The sequence below is a fragment of the Eulemur rufifrons genome, chromosome 2, assembly GCF_041146395.1.
Source record: "Eulemur rufifrons isolate Redbay chromosome 2, OSU_ERuf_1, whole genome shotgun sequence".
Classification (NCBI taxonomy): domain Eukaryota; kingdom Metazoa; phylum Chordata; class Mammalia; order Primates; family Lemuridae; genus Eulemur; species Eulemur rufifrons.
Window position 1 is genome coordinate 61,938,627 of NC_090984.1, and position 18,114 is coordinate 61,956,740.

The following is an 18,114-nucleotide window of genomic DNA, read 5'->3' on the forward strand; positions in this document are numbered from 1 at the left end:
GCTCTCTTAGCATTTGCCCAGTTCAATGATTAATCCTTCAATTGACACCCACTTAGATTGGAGTAATATCTTGCCAACCAGAATAAATGAATAATTGAAATTTTTATTAAGGATGAAACTTCTTTATTGTATTATATTTATTATATATGATAGTTTCAATTTTCTGAGTCTCTCTTGTCAAATGCATTCTTTCTCATTATCTTCTCTATGTAATGTTTAATTTAAATGGCCAGTCTTGGGTTCTTACGCAGGAAAATGTTAGCATGACCCTCAACCAACTAATACCACTTTTCAAGTTGGGATTGGCCTGTATTAATGTAGTAGTCTGACCCCTAGTGGTTATAAGAGACATCTGCACTGCTCATTGTAGAAGCAAATTTTGACTGGATTTTCTGAAAAGTGAATCATTAGACGATAAATTTCTCCTTGAAAATTAGTAACATAAAAATGAGAGAAAAATTATGAGTTCAGAAAAGAAATAATAAAAAATTGAAATTCAGGTAAAATTATGTTTCTATGAAAATAATTTCTAAATTGGAATTTTTAATGGTTGTTAGTCATGCATAATCAGGCTTCACTTATAAATGCCCTTATTTTCCAGGAATCCATTCAATATTATTTATTGGAAACAAAAACTTGTTTCTTCCCCAAAATTAACGTTTTGTCATTGTCCCAGAATAGTCTTTTCTAGTCTGCTATAGAATTGGAATCAAATTTAGAGCTGGATGAGATTTTTGTGGTCTAAAGATCAGAGACCCAGAAGGGGTTGGTCACAAAGTGAAGTCATAAAGTGAATTATCAGCAAATCTAAGCAGACTCTGTCTTTCATGATGCCCTCAGTCTAGGAAGGCCGAGTCACAGCAAGAGTCCACCCTGGCCTTGATTCCTGGGAGCTGGGAGGCAAAGCCGTGTTGCAGGAGAGCACAAGGCAGGTCTTGAGAATGCAGGCCAGGGAAGGAACAGCTGTAAACATTATAAATGTAATATATGCTCACTGGAAAATATCCAAACAGAATGATGTAAAGTAAAAGTAAACCCCCTTCCTTACCACCCTGAATTCCCCCACACCTATAGCCTAGAAATCCTTGATGTGAAACCATCAGATATTTTTCTGCACACACATGCACACTTTTTTCATAGGGGTTTATATTATACAAATCATCCCATAACTTGATTTGTTCACTTAATAAAATACCTTAGACATCTTTCCAAGTGAGTATATTCTTATTGTCTGCCTACCCACAGTTTTGATGTAAGGATGTGGCCTAATTTAGTAACTGTCCCCAATTAATTTACATATAGGGGTTTTAAAAAATTTTCTGTTACTATAAACAATACTTTAATGAACATTCTTGAACATTTAACTACAGACCTATGCAAGCATACATATAGGGTAAATTCCATTAAAACAAAATTTTAGGTCAAAGCTTTACATAATTATAATTTTCAAAGTTAATGAAAGCACACTTTTGAAGATGATATCACCCCACCTCCCTTTCTTCACTTTTTCCTTATTCCCGGTTCCCCTCCAGTTTGTCCTTACTGCACACTTAACCTTTCTTTTGTGAAAAGAATGAAGTCTTGCTATGAATTCCCTCAATTCCCATTTCTCTGTGTAGATGAGCTGACATTTTCTACTCTCCCTCGCTCTTCATGCCTCTCCAACAGCTGAGGAAGGCGCATCCTTCCCACCGCCACCTGTTCACGTCTGTCACGTCCCTTCCTAGACTTCCTGAGACCTTCTCCCATTGGGTATCCCATTACCTAATGCTTCTTTGATCTCTTCTTGGTTCTTTATTTCTCCATGACTTATAAAATTGTCTCCCCCTATCCTAAACCACGTTTACCAAGTCTATCTCCCTAACACTTGTTTTAGGAGGTAAAAGAATCATTTTGTCAGATAAGTTTGAGTCATCCTGTACCCTATCATCTTCCTTTTGAATATTTATAACTCACTGTAGCTTGTTAAAGGTTCTGAGTAGTTCTGCAATAATGAAATCTGTTTATCTTTGTTTACTCAGTTTATCTCCAAATTATTTTACCATAAAACCTACCGTTTCCCCCTTCCCCCCCATTCTGTAATGTTTATTAATATCTGTAAACACCTTTTAGGAAATTTTGCTTTAAGCAAAAATTTGTCATCTCTGTGACTCTGCCACATCCCATCCTTTTTTTCGTTCTAAAGCTAAAGTTTTTTTTTTAATTAGAAAATTTTTAACTGACAATAATTGTATGTATTTATGGGGTACATAGTGATGTTGCAATACATATAAAGTATACTGATCAGATCAGGGCAATTAGCGTATCCATCCTCTCAAATATTTATCATTACTTTGTGTTGGGGACACTTAATATCCTCCTTCCAGCTACTTAAAACTATGTATTTTTGTTAACCGTCGTCATTCTACAGTGCAATAGAACACTAGAACCTATTCCTCCAATAGCTGTAATTTTTGTATACTTTAACAAATCTCTTCCTATCCCCCTTCCTCTCCCTTGCCAGCCTCTAGTATCCTCTGTTCTACTCTTTACTTCTATGAGATCAACTTTTTTTAAGATTCCACATATGAATGAGAATGTGTGATATTTGTCTTTGTGTTCCTGGCTTATTTCACTTAACATAATACCCTCCAGTTTCATCCATGTTGCCTCAAATAACAGGATTTCATTCTTTTTTTATGGCCAAATAGTATTCCATTCTGTATATACACCACCTTTTCTTTATCCATTCATCTGTTGTTGGACACCTAGGTTGACTCCGTATCTTAGCTCTTGTGAATGGTGCTACAATAAACATGGGGTGCAGATATACTGAGTATCTTTGATATACTGATTTCCTTTCTTTGGATAAATGCCCAGTAGTAGGATTGCTGGATCATGTGTTAGTTCTATTTGTAGTTTTTTGAAGAACCTCCCTACTGTCCTCCATATTGACTGTACTAGTTTATATTCCCACCAACAGTGTATGAGTTCTCTCCTCTCTGCATCCTCACCAGCATTTGTTATTTTTTGCCTTTTTGATAATAGCCATTCCAACTGGGTTTAGATGATACCTCATCATGGTTTTAATTTGCATTTCCCTGATGATTAGTGATGTTGAGCATTTTTCCATATATTTTTTGCCATTTATATGTCTTTAAAGCTAAAGTTTTTAAAAGTCTAGAGTATATCATTTTTCTGCATTTATTTTTTAAACTGCTTGTTCTCAGATAACCCATTGCAATATAGTCTCCACCCTGACCATTCTACTGAAGTCTACTGAACTTGTTCTGATTTTGAATGAGTTCCCAATTGCCAAATCTGGGACTTTTCTCTCAGTTCTTCTTCTTATATTTCTTGTTAAGAAAACAACCATATCATTTAGTTTTGTTTGTTAAACTGAGGTTTTTGGTTTAACTGCAAGTGAACATTTCTAATTGATACACATAGTTCTTGAAACTTCTTCCCTTTCCTTACTTCTGAACCCAGGAGCTCTCCAAGAGCACCAACATATTTTACAGTTTTCTTCTCACAGCAGACAGAGATTCAGGCAGTTCAGGAACTAAAGTCTTGCTAGTAGGGAGGAACTTCAGCAGGGAGAGGAAGGGAGAAAGAAGGGCAGATAGGAGAAGTAGTGGTGATTTCTTTGTAAGTTAAGAATTGTCTAAATAGTTCTCCTAAAGAGAAGATGCAGAACTCAAACACTAGTTCCAGAATCTTCCATCTGAGTGTAATGTGCCGTTGAATATCCAGGCACTGTATGGAGTAGTGGTAGTGGGTTGTCACCCAGATATTTATTTTTCAATGTCTCTTATTTTCAGATATTTTCTATGGCTACTTTTTGGGGGAACAGTTGAGTTATTTGTTCACTTTGGGTTTTATTAGTAGAATAACTTACATTATTTTTGAGTTGATAGGTTGTCATCATTTGCTTGATGTTATAGACTCCTGCTTTCCTAAAAGTGTTTCTAACTCTTTTATGTTTGTTCACATGAATGTTTTTTTTATCACAATGGACTATGGAAGTCAGGATACACCAGACTTGACTACGTATTCATGAGAAAGTGAAGTCCTAGGGCCAGATGATGGCAGTTATCAGGTATCAGCACCAGCATGATAAAGATATGACCTGGGACATAGAGTTGGAGGTCAGCAGAGTCTTGTGTCAAAGGTGGAACCTGAGGAGAAGCAGAAAAGAAAGTTAGTTGTGAAAATTCATGGCCATCTGTGGAGGTGCAATCCTGGATTCATATTCAATAAAATTATCCCAGTTATCGCAGGATCAGCCTCTCAGATGGAGGGTGAGCAGCCTGTCCTTCCCCTTACCTGGTGCCTGACTGGGAGGATGCTTTATCATGCCTACCCCGGGAGAGGATTAAAAATTCTTTTGGAAATTTTAATTATTTCCTAAGTTCCTTTGAGATGATAACCCTCATTTTTTGATCTTCTGTATTTTTTTAAAGCCCTTACCTACTTCATTATATTAAATTACCAGTAGATCTGCCTGGAGCATGATGCTGACTTATAATGGGCAGATATCTTTCTCTTCATTTTATACCCAGAAAGAAGTTAAGTGAGGGCACCCTTTAGTGAAAATTGGTGGTGGAGTTGGGAATCTGGTAGGTCTCTGGGACACCTGACTTGGGTACCTACCACTCAAATATAGTGGCTGGAAAACACTGTTGCCTAATGTTATATGTGCAGAAGTTATTTCCTGCAAAAAAAAAGTGGGGCTGTACTAGGGAAAATATATAGAAATTCAATTTCTCTTTTCTCCTCAGTTCCTCCTCCTTCCCTATAATAGTTGCATGCTCCTGAATTAGACTTATATAAAAATCAATCCTATTACCTGACTGCCTGTTGGTATGGGACATCTAGCATTAAGAAAAATGTCATTAAAGAAAACGGTGGCCTTTAAAGGGATTTTTATTGATTTTCAATAGGTTTACTGTTATCCTCAGGCTTTCAGACAACATTATCTCTTCCTATGGAAAATAGATTGTGCTTTTTGTTTTTAATCTGAACTTGCCTAGTGCAGGAAACTACTAGAGTCATTCTTGATATACCAAATTGGGAACATTACTTCAAAATTCACTTAGGGGCACTTTGGATGCCTGTAAGGACCAAAAGAAGCTATGGGAAGAGGGAGAGGGAAAAATGGAACTGAGACAAAGAAAGGACTATACGAGGTAATGATAAATAGAACAATGGCTCATTATCACCTATGGAGAAGAGCGACCTTGCTAAGATTCCGAGAGGCCACCTGTGCAATAAGATTCCCTCCACCACCAATGAGCTGTGGGTGCTCAAGGAAGATAAACCTAACTGTCTAAGTGCTCATGAGTGCTGGGAAGGAAAAACAGCTCTTGTCTGGGTTCAAAACAGCTCCACTCTGAGATAATCTGTGAAGAGGTAGATAAGAAAAGGGAAGACATTTCTCTGCTAACTGGAGAGAAAGAGAAGCCACAGAAAACTCTGGGCCAATGGTCCCAAATGACAGAGGCCCCTAGACCAGTGTCAGTAGAAGATACTGGAGCAGGGAGACCACTGAGCTATAAGTAGTTGCTCTGATGGTGTTTGATGATCACTTCGCTTGTTGCCCCCTCTCCACCCTTGGAGACTCTGAGAAAGTGATTTCATTAAGAGTCCAATCCTGGTAAGGCTTAGGGTCCATTTCAAAGATACATGTAGGCACTTCTGGAAATTAAAATATTTGGAGAAAGGATACCCTATATAAAAAAGCCAAGACTTTCTGCTGTTTACACAGTTGAGAATTTGGAGCACTGAGATTGGGGTTATGTACACGTAACTCTATTGTATTCCCTGCACATGCAGCCTGAATCTAAGACAGAGGAAGAGTTATACCTTTGCCCACTGATCACAACCTTGACTTTATTTTTTCTTGCAAGGATACCCCTGATGTTTATTTTATTCATATGGCACTTTCTATAAAAAATCTTGAGGCGAAAGATTTATCTATTATTCTACCTCCACCCCCCAGATGGTTTTTCTTATACTTAGGAACTGAGAAATTGATGTTATAAATTCTGTCATGTAGTGTTAGTGTCCCCAAGACTACTATACTACATTTTCACCCCTTTTGAACATCTTTATCTAGCTGCACTATTGTCTGTTTAAATTTAATTTATCCCAAATGGACCATCCTCAACTCCTTTTCTTCTCAAACTGGCCTCCCCTCCTGGATCCCCATCACTATTAATGCTCTGTTATCTCACTGGTCTCCAGTCTTGAGACCTCTGTGAGTATCAGCGCATAGTTATTGGGCATACAATGTGTGCTATCACTGGGTGTTCTTGTCAGTTCAGGCTGCTATAACAGAATACTATGGACTGGGTGACTAAAACAACAGAAATTTATTTCTCACAATTCTTGAGGCTGGGACATCTAAAATCAAGGTACCAGCAGATTCAGTGCTGGTGAGGGCCTGCTTCCTGGTTTGCAGAAGGCTGTGTTTTTGTTCTATCTTCATATGGAGAGACAGAGAGAGAGAACATGCGAGCACAAGTGCTTTTACGTCTCTTCTTTTGAGGTCACTAATCCCATTCATGAGAGCTCCATCCTCATGACTGAATCACTTCCTAATACCATCACATTGGGGGTTAGGATTTCAACAGTATGAATTTGGAGGGAACATAAACATTTAGTTCATAGCACTGGGTTAAAATTTTTGGAAGATACAGAAATGTGTAAATTCATTGATTTTATAATTTTGATGATAAAATCAATCAGGCATGTCTAATGGACATGGAGCGGAACAAATAGCTCCATAATCACTGGCAGTGCCGGTGTGGATGGAGAGGATACTGTGGTGTACTACCCAGATCCCCCACTCATTCCCCCAAGTACCTGGAGTGCTGATGGTTCACACCGAGTTCCTCTCTGATCCTCACCATCTGCCTGCACACTCACCCCAATAACTGGACAGTTGGGTATGGCACCTTTGGCTCAATTTAAAATAGCTCTGCTGCACCATTTGAGCTCCTGAGTCTCCGTGGCATTGGCATCACAGCTCAACCTCTCCCTCTGCCCAATCCTGTTTCCCTGGCTCCTCTATGGGTGTTATCCCTAGGACACTCCCCAATAAAACCACCACACGCAAATCTCAGAAAGTCTTTCCCCCAGGGAATCCAGCCTAAGGAAATGGTCATATTTCTTTTTTTCCCCTCCATATTATGTTAAGGCTCATTCAAATAGTTAACATTTAAGAAGATTAAAACTGTCTTAGCCTCTCCTAGCTGATTGCAGGGTGTGCGTTTGAGCTCTCTTGGTCCCACTCCCCTTTCTCTTGGATTGTTTGAGAACTCAGAGGACTTTCTGAGCCTAAATAAGAGTTCTGCTATCAAATGTGGCGCCCACTCCAAGTTGCTGTTGCTGCTATCACTCTTTCTGCTGGACTCCGGGCGTCCACCTCTCAGTGTGGCTCAGTCTGCTGCCAGGAAATTTGCAGTGAAGCACGCGCAGTCCTGAACGGGGCGAGCGTGGCCTGTGGGTGGCTCCACTCCTTGACCAGGGTGCCCATCCCCGGTCCCCTGGGTCCCCCTCCTTGTGGCAGTTCTTTTCAGTCACACTCAAAGACACTCCTTTCCGAAGCCTATTGATCCAGAGACTCTGAAGCTGCTGCATTGTACCCCAATCTAACTCCACCTAACCCCAGCCCATTCAAAATAGACTTTTTGGGGGGCTTGTATTAAATTTATAAATTTACTGTATGTTATATATGCTATAAATTTATTTAATGTTATGTATTATTTTATAAAGAAAAATAATGTATTTATAATGTATATGTAAATAAATGTATTTATAATGACGTATCCAAGAACATAGAATGAACGTCTGTCTGTTCAAATCTACTTCCGGGTCTTTTAGGAGTCTTAATTTTTCTCATGTAGGTTTTGCATATATTTTGCTAAGTTTATGCCTAAATATTTTATTTTGCTATATTTTGCCATGTGTATTGAGTTTTCCATTTTACCTTCTAGCTGCTACTTGTTTGTATATATTGATTTTTTCCTTTTTGGCCCTTTTAAAGCTCGTATGTGCTCTCATATCTGTCTAATCTTTGCTGCACTTGTTCAGATTCTACTAGTCCCTCAAGACACATATCTGGTAATACAGCCTCCGTGAAATATTTTTCCTATTTGACCAAAATATTTCCTTGTTTCTAACCTGCATTAAGTATGTTTGTACTTTTTAAAAACACTTACCATATTCTACCTTGCATTGTAATTATCTATATGTTTGTCTTAATTTCTCTTAGTTTTCATCTTTTTAGAGACAGCGACTTACCTCTTATTTATGCTTCCTTTTCTCTGTCATGTTAAGTCCTTTCCTTCCATGTAGTAGAGTTAAACAATATTATTTATGAAATTGAATTAATTCACAAGGGGAAATTATGATAAAACCAGAAATATAGTTTCCTGAGTGGGTGCTATATTTATTTATTCATTCAACAAAAGTTTATTGAGCACCTACTTTGGGTCAGGCATTGTTCTCTTAGATCACAAAATCTGAAACCTTTTTTTTGAATTTTTTTTCCTTGAAAACCAAAATTAATGAGCTTGAGTTTGGTCATGGATGAAAGAATATAAAATATTTCTTAAAAAAAGACTATTTAATAGAGGATATGTTGCATCAAAAACATTAAATTTGAAACTTCATGGAAAAACATACCAGTAAATATAATAAAATCAAGGACAGGGGTTTATTTTGCCATTAATTTCTATTTTATATATATGGAAATTTGTTTAGTTGATTAAAAAATTAAATCTCTCAGAAGACTGAGTGGAGGAACGATTTTAAGATGTTCTATAATTCTATACTGTTCTCTACCAGCATATTATGCTTCACTCACGTCCAGTGAGATATTCTGGACATCTACCAGTTGATTTTTGATTTTTCATTTATTCATCATACTTTCCTGGATTCCATACTATCCCCTCAGTGCTATAGGTATTTATCCTGCTTTTAGTAATTCCTTGACTCCAAACCTTTTGTCTTCAGTATTATTTCCTCATTTTTCTCTTTTTGTTTACATATTTATAATGATTAATTGATTTTTGTATGCAAAGTTTTATTTTATCAGAAGATGTTGCCATTTTGTACATGCAAAGTCAAACCTTTATATCAATGATTAAGATTATTCAGAATTAGTTAACTTTATTATTTCTATAATGAATTGAAATTGAAGTTGAGCTTGAGAATCTTTACATAAAAGAGAAATATCTCTTGTAATAAAATGTCTTAATATTTGTGATCTTAAAAATTACATTTAATATATTAACGTTCTAATTTACCTCTTTCTACTCCATTAGTGGTTAATTTCTTCTCTTCCATGGTTTCATTATTTGGTACATTTTTAATTAAGACATTGCTAGAAAAGCAAATTTGTTTACTTCTTTAGCAAATGAAAATATTAAAAGGTCTTAACAAAGCAACTAATATTTTCATCTAGAATTCAGATGAATGATGGCTCCAACTACACCCAAGGAAACAGATATTACTCAGGAGAATCACCAAATTCAAGATCAGCATTTAGAGGACAGGATAGTGTTTCTCAAGATGTGGTCCATGGATCAGAGTTTCTTGACATGAGGACTAAGACACACACACACTACAGATGATTCCCCTGCACATTACAGTGTGGCAGTCATTGAGCTAAGGTTGGTCAGACCCAACTTGGTGATCGCTGATCGTTACTTTTTCAATTGCTACTTTTCAAGAATTGTTAGAAGAACCTGCCCACCTCTCCTTCACAGAAGCAGGAATCCTTAGAATACAGAGACCTTAGAGATTATCTAGTCCAATGATGTTATTTTTACAGGCAATGCCACCAAGGTTCATAGAGATTAACGACCTAGTCCAAGTTCATATGTTAGAGAAGACAGAATAAGTGGGTTCAAATGGGAGTAACTGGGCATTCCCACAGCTGATAAGAATAGTAATTAGTCCTGACTCTGCCACTAGGTGGATCCCAAGCCACTAATTTTTTCATTATTTTGTCCTACCACTTAACCTCTCCTTTCCACACTTCCTTAAATACGGAATTGAGCAACTAAGTGAATATTCTGGTGTATGCTAGTGACTAATGATGTGTGTCATTGGCTCAGGCTTTAATTATTTCTCCTTCTTGGTAATGCTAAGTGACTAAGTTACTTTCCCTCAGGGGTACTGGCGGGGTACGTTATGCATAGAGAAAAGAGTGTGGGAATTGGAGTTGGGGGACCTGAGTTTAAGTCCTGGTTAGCAATCAGCAAATGAAGTAAGCTGCTGCTGTTGCTGCTGTTGCTTTTGTTATTGTTTTTAATAACTAAATGTATGGCCTTGGGAGAGTCATATCTCTAGATTTTAATTCCTCATTATTAAAAACATTTTTGTTCCTGGCTTTGCTATAAATATATATAAAAAAATTAATGAAATGCTTTGAAAAGTTAAAAGCACTATAGAAGTTATAATGTTATTGTCATTTTAATTATTAAAAGTAATAAGTATTCTACTGTAACTTTTTAAGAATAAAACATTGATGTTATGATTTTTTTCTAAAATGGATTTGTGGTGTCTTCAAAGGGCATAATAAAATAAAAATAGAGAAATATCAGGACCAAATAAAAAAGGAGAATATAAAGGTTGGCAGAGTGTAGCTTTGTTCATAGAATAGTAAAGGTGGACGTATAGACATTACTTCCATTATACTCTTTGAATGTTCCTTCAAACAGCTGCCACCTGAGGAGAGACATCTGTTCTGTAGTGCTTCTTAAAATTGTTTCTTAGATGCTTAAATGAGGGACACTTGATTGCAACTGAGGTGAACTGTACTGTGTACCCAGGGTGAGGGGTCTCATGGCTTTGGTTTGTCTTCCATTTTCTTTTGAGTCTCTAGTTGGAAGGAGGGTGCTGGATGATATTTTAATGAACCTATATCCAAAATCACATTTTCAAAATTCTTCAAGGGATAAGGAAAATACATGAGATATATCTGTCAAAAAATCTGCTAGGGGATGCACAGTGAGGAGCATATAAAAGTAACCTGGTGAATATTTACACAAATTAGAGGTTAGTAAAAGGTAACTGGGGCTGGGGGTGGCTCACACTGAGATCATTTCCTCAAACAGGACATTCTTTCACTGCAGTGACAGCTGATTAAAAATGGATGGAACAATAATATGTTGTCTTTAGCACAAGATAATTAGGCCAAATCTCCAGGATATATACACATAGCTCATCGATGTTCAGCCTTTACTCTCCTAGCTGAAAGAAATGAAAACAGACATTGTGAGGTTTAGACGGAGCAAAGATAATCAATTGAGATTGAAATGAGGTAGGGTTGATGGGAAGAGCTATTTTGAAAATGAAGTGAGTTGATTGATTACAAGGTGAAGAGATAGAGGGGGAGGGAAGGAAAAATGAGAGGAAAGGCCCAGGACATAGGGTGGATTAAATGAAGAAAGTGGCTCAATGATTTTATTGGGGGTGGGGACAGACATATGGGACCTTTCACTCTACTTCCCTCCTGGGTTGGACAGTCTGTTGTTAAATACTTGGAGGGTGGGCTTTTGGGTTATGTATTTCTGTTATGTAAGTGGAAAATCTCCCACAAGCCTTAGCACGGTGTCAGTGATTATCTCAGTAATTAATGAGATCAAATGATGGATTTGGATGCTGTCGGCAAACTTAATGTTAACAGAAGAAAAGGAAAAAGATATATTTTGGAAAAAGGTGGGAAGAAAAGGAAAGCATGGGAACAGGAGGAGAAAGAGTACATCAGCTGATGTGGCTTTGTGTTACAGGGCAGCGGTACCGTGATTCAGTAGGTCTGCAACAGCCTGAGAATTTGCACTTCTTTGATTTATGTATGTATTTATTTATTGATCCTCAAGTCTCTGACACGCATTTCTAACAAGTTCCCAGAGGATGTTGATGCAGCTGGTTTGGGGACTACACCTTGAGAGCCACTGCTATCGGGGTTTAATATTACCCTGTTTATGGGAAGAGACTAGGAAAGACAGTTACCACTTTCTGGTATAGACTTCATTTTTTTTCAGTTTATTGACCAAATTGAAAGTGATTTTTAAGACACTATTAAAGGCTTTAAACTGCAAATTGAGAGCCTTGAAGACAAACAGGAAGGATTAGCCATCAGTGCATGTGTACATTGAGAGCCTGAGAAATCATTAGAATTAATAAGGGGGCTGCTCTAGTCCAGGGCTGTGCATGGTAATAAGAGAGATTATGGGTTGGCAAGTGACTTCTAACATGGTGCCTACTAGAATGGTATGTGCGGGGAATAAAAAATATCGACTTGGATGCCATAATGACTTTTCACATTCTTCTGTAGAAAGTTTCAGAGTCTCCTGTAAAAATTGTAAGCACCATTTTCTCCCCATTCTGGTATAGCAATAAGCTTAGTTATGAATTCTTTCATCTACAAGAAATAGAAATTTCTATTTCTATACAAGAAATAGAAATCCTGACCAACCCTAGAGTAATAAAAAAGACATTTATTTTCATTTTGTAACAAGAAGTCTGTAAATAGGTGGCTGCTGGGGTTGGTTCAGTGGCTCAGTGAAGTCAGAATTGCTTTCTTTATAATTCTCTTGTCCTTTTCCTGTGGTAACACCCACGTTGTTTATGGCCTAGCACACGGGCTGTGTTGGAGAACATTTCATACGTGCTAGAGAGAAGACTGTATGTGTTTTTTTGGGTGGGTGTTCTGCAAACGTCTGTTAGTTTCACTTTTCCTTGGTTGGCAGGTAGGTGGAGAACAATCCTGGTCTTGGCTGCACATGCCTCCTACACAGCTTCCATCATATTGATCTGGGCCTAGGGTTTGTGAGGGTATGAGAGCAAATTCGTGCCTCAAACGCCTCAGGCTGTTGATGTTCTCACTAAGATTTTGCAGATTTTCTTCACTAGATATTTTCCGTTTGCTGTATGCCCTTAGGACTGATTCTAGAGATTAAACTTTTTTTAAAATAGTATAATTTTCAGCAGTTGAATGGTTGTGTCATTGACAAGAGGGTCCATACTCCTCACATCAACACTCTGGAAGTTGGTCTCCCTTCTGTATATTTTTAATCCTAAGAGTATCTTTCTATTCTTTTACATTGATTAAATAAATTAAAGCTACCTATGTAAAATCATAGATTATGGGTTAATTATCTCAAAGTTGGCAAGAAAAATCAACTTCCCAAGACACATACTGTTTAAACAAAGAGTTAATAAGTTCTAACAAATACAGTTTCTGATAAACATTTATAGTCTAAAGGTTATAAGCCAATGACCCCTGTAGTTTTTTTTAAAAAATTCAATTTTTTCCTTTTAGTGAACAGATTTAGGAAAAAAAATCAGTTTTACAGTTACAACGCAGTGAATAAGCATAACTTCCACTAAAATTTTGTGGCAACTAATATGCAAATACCACTCACATTCCCCTTATTTTTCATTTCAACAAAGATAATTTATAACTCACTGCTTTGCATTCTCAAAAGCAGTTATTTCAATAGCTCTTTACTTAAAATTTCTATTAGTTGCTATTGAAACATATGGCCTATGATTTTAATTAAGGCTGAATAAAAAATTTAGAGTTCAATAATTTATTTTTGAGCTGGTTTTGGAGCAGGTAAATGACACAAATGAAAGTAATATATTTGAATATAATTCTTGGGGCAATTTCATATTCAAAGATCAGTTTCATTAAATATAATGACACAATGAATCTTTTACACACCCTGCTGCATGAGATTTTCCAAAGAGATTTCAGTTGCAGCCAGTAGATTTGTTGCAGCCGATACCCAAACGGTGCTTGGATCACCTGTGACGTGGCAATAACTAGTCCTATCTGGCAATTGTAATGTTGTTATTTAATATGTCACAACGCTCTGAGCTGATGTAGGCTAGATTGATGACCATGACCAGGGGGAGAGAGGAATGTGCTCAACTTTTATTGTTTGGAAACAGCTTCAGGGTTGTTGCCTGGTAACATACTGCAGAAGGCCGGTTTCTGTCCTTTACTACACGTGTGCTCCACAAGTTAGTATCTACCCTCTAACTGCTCCTGCTCCCATGAGATTTGTCCCATTCAGTTGGGAGAGCTAGACTGTAGAATTTATGAGCAACTTATCGATCACTGCAAAAGAGGAGGCGGGATGAGACTAAAGTTTACAAATTGATAGCACAGCTATGCCACACTCCTTCGCCCTCACAAATGGGGTTTCTGATGAAATAAATTGGGGTTTTGAAGCAATATGGTAATCCTGGCATTCAGATCTGGCCATTGTACTTCATCCTTGATGGTATTTCATATTAAATAATAAAACCATTGGCTCCTGTACATAAAGGAAGGGTAGAAACATTACATCATGGCCACTTCTTTTCAGTCTTCATTCTTTTGCAGCTTTCATGTCTATGCAGTATGTTCAGGGTTGTAAAAGAAGCTGACTTCTCTGCATTTATTAATAGTGTCATTTGCCTAAGTATCTGGTAACTGTTAATAGAAGAGGGTATTGAAGTCTAGTCACTTTTCCCGAAAAAAGTGCCATCACTCTCTGCCCCCTTGGCAACCCCAATTCACATTTCTGTGGCTACTACCTTTGCTGGTTGTTTCATGTAATTTTCTGTTACAAACATCACTGCTATTCCTCTCTGATGTCTAGAAGGTTGTTCCATTAGGGTTTGTACATCTTTTCTTAAAGTCATTGTCTTAGTCTGCTCAGGCTGCTATAAACAAGATGCCATAGACTGGGCAGATTAAACAAACAGATGTTTATTTCTCACAGTTCTGGAGGCTGTGAAGTCCAATATTCAGGTGCCAGCAGATTCAGTTCTCGGTGAGATGGCTGCCTTCTTGCGTATCCTCACACGGTGGAGGGAGGAAGCTCTGGTGTCTCTTCTTTTTATAAGGGAACTGATCCCATCAAGTGGGCTCCCTCATCATGACCTCATCTGAACCCAAAGGCTAACCTCCCAATACCATCATCTTGGGGGTTAGGGCTTCAAGATATGAATTTTGGTGGGGACACAACATTCAGTCTGTAATGGTCATAAATTGATAGGCTGATACATTCAATTTTCAATTAAATATGAGAAGTCTGAGATAGCCAAGCCATGGGGTCTTAGAATTGGGGAGCCAGGCAATTTAACTTTCCTGTATCTGAGTGTACACTCTTTCCACTGGGGCACTTCTCCAAAGAGTAGGGTGGGCTAATCTTTATTTATCCCCTTGCTCCAGGGCATCATTCACTGCATCTGTCATTATTACAGTCTTCTTTGCCATGTCTACCAGGAGGCATAGCAGGTGATTGTACAAATAGAATTCCTGGGACTCTGTCTGGCTCTGCTACTCCAGATTTTTGTTAAGTTATAAACAAGAGTGAATTTATATCATAATAAAGGTTCTTCCTGCTTTGAGAATTCAGAGAATTACTTTTAACTGGGAAAATTAGGGAAAGTTTCATAGAGAGAGCATCATTTAATTTGTACTTTGAGTGGTCAGCAGTGTTTTGACATGATGAGTTGCAGCAAAAGGGATTTTAGAGAGAGGGAACAATAGTAACAAAAATCAGGAATAGAGAAAGTGTGGAGTTGGAGAGTAAAAGTGTCCTCTTTTGCTTAGCTAAAGTGGGTTGAGTTTAGAATGCTACGGGATTGGTAACTAATTGTGAGGCATAATTGGAGGATTTGAACAAGAGACTGTAATGAATACTGGGGGCTTTCCAACACTGTACAGCTTTTGTCTCTCAGGCCATTGCCTTCTCACTATTTTTCTTTTAGAGCTTTGATTTCTCTTTAAACTTCAAGTTCCTTTCTGATTCCTAACTGCCTGTGTTGTTTGGGGCAACTGTGGAGGAGCAAAAAATTTTGTCTGTTTTAAGCTTTATTTAAATGGAATCATAGTTCTCATCCTCTTCTGTGATTTGAATCTTTTACTCAACACTATATTTTCGAGATTCCCTTATTGTCTGGTTGTTGCTGTGTTTGTTTCACTGTTTCGTTTGTTTTTATTGCTTTATAATTTTCCTTTGTAGGAATATACCACAATTTATCCTTTCTACTGTTGCCACTTTAGGGTTTTGAAAAATGCTGAAAAACACATTCATGAACAGGTCTTTCCTCTAATACACATGTGCAAGAAGTTTCTATAAGATCTATTTCCAGGAGAGTAATTGTTAGATAAAGGGGTGCACATGCCAAATTCGTTTTTTTAAGCAGTTTCAAGCAAATGAGAGTTCCTGTTGCTTCATGTCCTATTGTTCCATTTTTAAATTTCTGCCAAACCAGTGAGTATGAAATTATATCTTGCTATGGCTTTATCTTGTATTTCCTTTGATAACCAATGAGCTTGAGCACCTTTTCTTTTTTGTAGGGAGTAGCCAGTGAGAAAGATGGTGATGGTTTTTTTTTTTTACCATTATGGTGGTAGAATTTTCTATTTTTCATTGTAGTTCTGTCAAGTGTTGCTTTATATGTTTTTGAGATCATTTTATTAGACACATAAGATTGTTGTAAATCCTGGTGATTTAAAATTTTGTCACTATCTTTATCTCTTATAAGTTTTTCTCTATTTATTGTGCTTGATATTGGCTTATCAGCAACCTTTTTTGTTAGTGTTTATCTTTTACCACTCTTAACTTTGAAATTTTCTGTATCCTTATATTTTAGATTATATATGTGTATATAAATACATATATTTATATGTATGTGTGTATATACACACAACATATATTTCTTTTGTACCAATTTTTGTCTTTTAACTGCCACATTTAATCTATTGACATGTAATATAATAATTGATATATTCAGACTTAAATCTACCATCTTATTTTATACTATTATGCATCTTGTTCTATGTTTTTATATATATTTGCAAATTTTAGTGTATTGTGAATATTTAAATAATATATTTATTTATATATTTATATATTTTTTCTCTAAATATGTTTCTTGGCTATGTGTTCTCTTCTTCCCTTTTTTGGATTGATTTTTTTCTGTTATCAACTCACTTTCCCTCTACACTAGCTTAGAATTTATACAATTTTTTAAATCATTTTCTGTGCAAATTATAACATGAATCCCTAACTTATAAAATCCTATTGTTAAACAAAAGCTTTACCCTCCTTCAGGAAATACAAGGTCCATAAAACACTGTTACTCAATTTATCCGCCTCTCAATTGTATGCTATTTTTTGTATATTTAATTTCTATACTAAGAAAAATCCTAGAAGGTTTCTTTCTGAAATATACATCTTTAGAATTTCTTTTAGTGTAGTGTGATGGTAAATTTTATATGTCAACTTGATTGGGCTAAAGGATGCTCAAATAGCTGGTAAAACATTATTTCTGGGTGTGTCTCTGAGGGTGTTCCTGGAAGAAATTAGCATTTGAATCAGTAGACTGAGTAAAGATCTGCCCTCACCAGTATAGGTGGGCTCTACTAAGGGCTCAAATAGAACAACAGAAAGGCAGAGAGAAAGGGCAAATTAGCTAGCTCAGGATGAGCTGGGACATCATCTCCTGCTCTTGAACACTGGAGCTCCTAGTTCTCAGGCCTTCAAGACTTGGGGACTTACAGCAGCATCCTCCCCCAGTTCTCAGGCCTTTGGACTTGGACTGAACTATAACCCTGGATTTCCTGGTTCTCCAGCTTACAGACAGCAGATCATGAGACTTCTCATCCTCCATCATTGCATGAGCCAGTATCTATAATAAATCCTCTCTCTCTCTCTCTCTCTCTCTCCAATCTCTCCATATCTATATATAACCCATTGGTTCTGTTTCTCTGGAGAATGCTGATTAACACATGCAGGTTTGCAGTGGCAAATTCTTTCCATTTTTAGTCTCAAAATGTATGTGGTTTACTTTTACTATTGAAGGGTTTGTCACTGGTTATAAAATTCTAGATTGGTAGTTTTTTGTTTGTTTTGTTTTTTAGCACATTGAACATACCTTGTTTCTAGCTTTCATTGCTACTGTGAAAAAGTCAAGATGATCTATCTTATTTCCTTGACTGATTTTAAGATCACTTGACGTATGGTGTCCTGTGGTTTCCCCAAATGAATGATGTGTCTAATTGTGTAGATTATATCTATATCTAAAGCTATATATATTTTCCTTTATCATGCT